This window comes from Saccoglossus kowalevskii, chromosome 1, assembly GCF_978046115.1.
Source record: "Saccoglossus kowalevskii chromosome 1, keSacKowa6.1, whole genome shotgun sequence".
Taxonomy (NCBI): domain Eukaryota; kingdom Metazoa; phylum Hemichordata; class Enteropneusta; family Harrimaniidae; genus Saccoglossus; species Saccoglossus kowalevskii.
Window position 1 is genome coordinate 18,007,426 of NC_140641.1, and position 6,021 is coordinate 18,013,446.

The window sequence follows — 6,021 nt, forward strand, 5'->3', positions numbered from 1 at the left end:
TCTACATTTTAAGCCATGGTGGGCAAAAAATGTTATTTATTACTTCTTCTTAAAAACTACCAGCCCAATTTTTTTGATACTTTGTATGTAGGGTATATGGGTTGATCTCCATGAGATTGTAGTAAGATGATAACAATTGTAATTGTCATGGCAACAACCAAATGGCAGAAACCTCTTGGACTTTTCAACCAACTTCTACAACTTTCCAATTTTTTGACTTTTCAGTGAACTTCTACGACTTTCCAACTAACTTTCCGGACCATTCAACTTTCCAACTAACTACCATGATTTTCCAACCAGCTTTTTTGACTTTCTAACAAACTTTCTGATCAATGTTTTCCAACTTTCACACCATCTTTTCAACTAACTTCTTTGACTTGCCATGAGTTTTATGACACAACAGTCTTTCAATGAAATTCTTTGATATTCCAAACGACTTGTCAGACTTTCTACAACTTTCTAACCAATTTTATCATCTTACCAACCAACTTTTTCGACATTCCAAACAACTTTTTTCACAAATAGTTTCAATTATTTTTAAACTCCGCGCAACTTTTTCAACTAATTTCTATGGCTTTCCAAACAACACTTCTGCTTTTCTAGTTACAGGTCAGCTCTCTATTCACATAATGAATAGTCCAAGCTATGTGAAATATGTTTTGTAAAACTTTGAAGTGTTGTTTATACGTATAATAATAAGATCTAAGATACTTACAACCCACCTCACCTCTCTAACTTTTATAAGTCAATAATATTTATGTCATCATTGGTTATAGATTGTACTTTTATGGACAATATTGACACTCGTGCAGCAGGGTATGAGAGATGTTAATAGCTATTTGTCCCTGTCATCTCCCATAGCTGATTATATCAAAATTCTGGTGTAAAATCCAACATTTCATAATACCTCAATATTACTCAGAATTGTATGTGAAACCTTGTTATCAAGTACAACTAACCTCAAAGTCAGAATAACTCATCAAATCTCAAGGCAGTGGGTCACACCAAGTAGTCATTTCCTAAGAATTTTAAACACGGAATGTTAACCCTTGAATGAGTCAATTTTTCTCTAATACATTTTTTACCACACAATAATCCCATGATTAACATATTTGTCAAATCATAATCAATAACTGTAGCCAATGCAAATTTAAGTATAACTGGCACGAATTTTAAAAAGAATTTTGTGAAACAATACACAGTGGAAGTTGAAAGAAATTAAAGGTTATGTGGTAGAGTTTTAGGAATATATCAACTTAGCTGATGATTGAAAAGACAAATACAAAGTATGTTATCATGACTGATGTACAAGAAATGTTGTTTTATTCATATTACTCAATATTCTGAAATAAAATTTTTCCCCAAAAAGAATACAAATCAGTTTATAAGAAAGAAAAAATATCTGGCCACATTTGCTTGAATAATAGGTGATTTCTGTTCAACTGTGAGGTCTCGCGAGTTGGGTGAAAGACGTCTGCCGCAAAAATCGAATGATTGGATTTTGAACTTGAATTTCTTTACTTCGTAGCTCACATCGAAAGGCTGATCTTTGACAGGGGAATATTGCGTTTGAATACTCTTACTTCTTCGAAATTGACCATCATGAAATGTGTACAGCATATTATTGAGCATGGAAATATCTCCCAAAATAAGTTCCCACGCAATATTTGTCGCTACTAAGACGCTATGAACTTTGACCTGTTTTTACATTCGATTTCATGCATAACACAGGGTCTCGCAGTGACGATTTTCAGTTTGAAGATGCAATGGACAAGAAGATGCATTTTTTTAGTATTGTTTAATACTTCATATTGATTCATCATGACCATGCTATTCTTGTATCACACATCTATACATTGGCGAAACAATGACAATCTCTAATACACATGTGTACTGCTTGTTTTGGTATGTACATTAGTGTGTATGTGTATTAGTGGTTTTGCATCTAACGATTACTGTTGATGCTCTGAAAACGCAACATGTTTAGTAGTTTATGATGAATCATAATCTGATTTGGTCTACAATATGGAATATCAAACAACAATATTAAAAAAAATACATATTTTATCCATATTGCACCTTTAAAAAGTGATAATTGAAGAATACAGCAAGTTACATATGGAACATAATGTAATTTTGGGATCTAAAAATTCCATGATAAGATGTCTAATGTTCGTGGTTAATTTTACAATCCCAATAGCGTGAATGTCTGTAGCACATTATGTTTAATGCAGGACCCCCTATAGGTCACATCACCTAGAACTTCGACTTTTTTCAATATTTGAACATTAACCTTTTAACCACCAGTTCCCTCTTTTGATCACAAAATAGTCACGTTTATAGTCTGCACTTTCCTTGTGAATATTGAGACAAAAATTGGAGTAAAAACTGAAAATTGACTCAAATTTTGTCTATTGGCTCCAAAATTAGGGTTCATTTCCAGAAATGTTGAAGATTATAAGATAAAAGTGCAGAAAAATTGGGGCGAGAAAGCCTGGTGGTGAAAAGATTAATGGCAGTTGCTTGATTTAGATATTGCAAATGCTATATGTTTAATTTAGAGATAAAATCCTATGTTTGCATGCAATAATTTTGTTCATAAAAGAAAAAAAGTGCCATATGCCCCTTATCAAGTAACTCAAATGTATGTAAATGACAGTTATTTCAGAAACTCTAGAAATTATTTTTGAAAGTGTAAAAAATACAGTATGGCTCGACTTAAAGACATGTGCTAAATAACAATGTATCATCAATAAATTTGTATTCATTGGAAATTAATTTTTTCACCATCAGTTCCCTCTTCTTATCAAAAATTCAAAAATTGTCCCATTTATATTCTGCATTTTCCTTTAGAAGATTGGGGGGAAAACAAGGCAAATGTTTTGAGTGAAAACTTAAATTGATTCAAATTTTGTCTGTTGGCTCCAAAATTAGGGTTTATTTCCTGAAATATTGAAAAATATGAGAAAAAAGTTTTGAAAAATTTGAGCGGGAAAGTCTGGTGATGAAAGGGTTAAAGTTAGTAAAGTAGTAACTGTGATCAGCTACCTAAAGTTCAACAGTCATAAAATAATAGTTGATGAAATTTATAGCCCAGAATAAAATTTAAAAAAAAGTGTTTTTAATCTGATCTGAAACAAACATTTTTTTCTAGACTTTTAAGAAAATATTGAAACAATTTTCAAAACAGATAATCATAAAAAAGAAAGATGAAAATATGTTTCATATTCTAGAAATGTTACAAAAAAAATTATCAATGAATGATTGATATGCTAAATCACATGATTACTTAATTCAAATTAACAAGAAATGATTATTCATAAATTGTACAAAGCACCGGAAACTTTAGTCTCCTTGTCTTAATAACCACAAAAAGCAGTTACAATTGGTATATGGTGAGGATTTTGCTGTAAAATAAACCTCTATACATTACCTAAACTCAGAAATCAACCTTGAAGAAACACAAGAAAATAGTGTCCACCACACTACCACACACACCATCACAAAAATAATCAGCTTATCATCTAAAAACTATTGTGGAACTGAGGTTACTTTCACTGTGAAACTAACACTAAAAATATGGAACATGCATTGCTTTTCAAAAAAATCACCACAAATTTTAGGGGTAACTTGTCTTTCCATGAATAAAATTTCCATTTTTACAGTATAAATTCCACAGTGAAATGAATGTTTCGCTAAAGACATACTAAACACAGACAGTGGTATATCATAAATACTGGTAAATGAATAATAACAGTTTCTGTCTTCAAACATGAACAGTTTGATTATCCAAATAACTGTTAAGAAATACTCACAGAATTTAATGAATAAACAATATTCTAGATAAAACTTTGTCTGCTCACAGCAGGTTTATATCTTTCTACTACAAGTTATAAAGTTGTTTTTTTTATAAGTGTTTTGATCTATCAAATAAACAATCATGTCAGTGTTCACCCAAGACTGTCAAGGTAAATAAATTACAATAAAAAAGTCATATACAAACTATGTGTTTGAATTTTATCTAGTTTAGTTTTATTTCTGAAATGTATTTTCGTATATAAAAGTACATTTTGTACTCTATTTATCAATGTTATTAGTGTCAGTGTATATTGGTTCAATTCCAGTGATAAATACAATTGTCCTCAACTTGGTCTGTGAAAATACAATGCACACACCAAATCAATGTCTACAGCGAAAATAAATTCCTATATAATAACACACAGTAAATGAATGTTTGACTGAACATAATATAAACTGACTAATGGCCTTCCTCCTTGGTCTTTATTAGGATTTTTTGACCTCACGGTTCAGTTTAGTACTTGCGGTTATGACCACCTGGGACTCTTAATACCAGTATATGGGTCATTTCTATACCAGGATGTATGACCTGGGTCACTCCCTATCCCAGGATGTATGACCTGGGTCACTCCCTATCCCAGGATGTATGACCTGGGTCACTCCCTATCCCAGGATGTATGACCTGGGTCACTCCCTATACCAGGATGTACATGTATGACATGGGCCACTCCTATACCAGGATGTACATGTATGACCTGGGTCACTTCTATACCAAGATGTACATGTATGACCTGGGTCACTTCTATACCAAGATGTACATGTATGACCTGGGTCACTTCTATACCAAGATGTACATGTATGACCTGGGTCACTTCTATACCAGGATGTATGACCTGGGTCACTTCTATACCAGGATGTATGACCTGGGTCACTTCTATACCAGGATGTATGACCTGGGTCACTTCTATACCAGGATGTACATGTATGACCTGGGTCACTTCTATACCAGGATGTACATGTATGACCTGGGTCACTTCTATACCAGGATGTACATGTATGACCTGGGTCACTTCTATACCAGGATGAACATGTATGACCTGGGTCACTTCTATACCAGGATGTGGATGTATGACCTGGGTCACTTCTATACCAGGATGTGGATGTATGACCTGGGTCACTTCTATACCAGGATGTACATGCATGACTTGGGTCACTTCTATACCAGGATGCGAGACCTGGGTCACTTCTATACCAGGATGCGAGACCTGGGTCACTTTTATACCAGGATGCGAGACCTGGGTCACTTTTATACCAGGATGTATGACCTGGGTCACTTCTATACCAGGATGTACATGTATGACCTGGGTCACTTCTATACCAGGATGTATGACCTGGGTCACTTCTATACCAGGATGTACAAGTATGACCTGGGTCACTTCTATACCAGGATGTACATGCATGACCTGGGTCACTTCTATACCAGGATGCATGACCTGGGTCACTTTTATACCAGGATGTATGACCTGGGTCACTTTTATACCAGGATGTACATGTATGACCTGGGTCACTTCTATACCAGGATGTATGACCTGGGTCACTTCTATACCAGTATGTACATGTATGACCTGGGTCACTCCTATACCAGGATGTACATGTATGACCTGGGTCACTCCTATACCAGGATGCGAGACCTGGGTCATTTTTATACCAGGATGTATGACCTGGGTCACTTCTATACCAGGATGTATGACCTGGGTCACTTCTATACCAGGATGTACATGTATGACCTGGGTCACTTCTATACCAGGATGTACATGCATGACCTGGGTCACTTCTATACCAGGATGTATGACCTGGGTCACTTCTATACCAGGATGTACATGTATGACCTGGGTCACTTCTATACCAGGATGTACATGCATGACCTGGGTCACTTCTATACCAGGATGCATGACCTGGGTCACTTTTATATCAGGATGTATGACCTGGGTCACTTTTATACTAGGATGTACATGTATGACCTGGGTCACTTCTATACCAGGATGTACATGTATGACCTGGGTCACTTCTATACCAGGATGTACATGCATGACCTGGGTCACTTCTATACCAGGATGCGAGACCTGGGTCACTTCTATACCAGGATGTACATGCATGACCTGGGTCACTTCTCTACCAGGATGCGAGACCTGGGTCACTTTTATACCAGGATGTATGACCTGG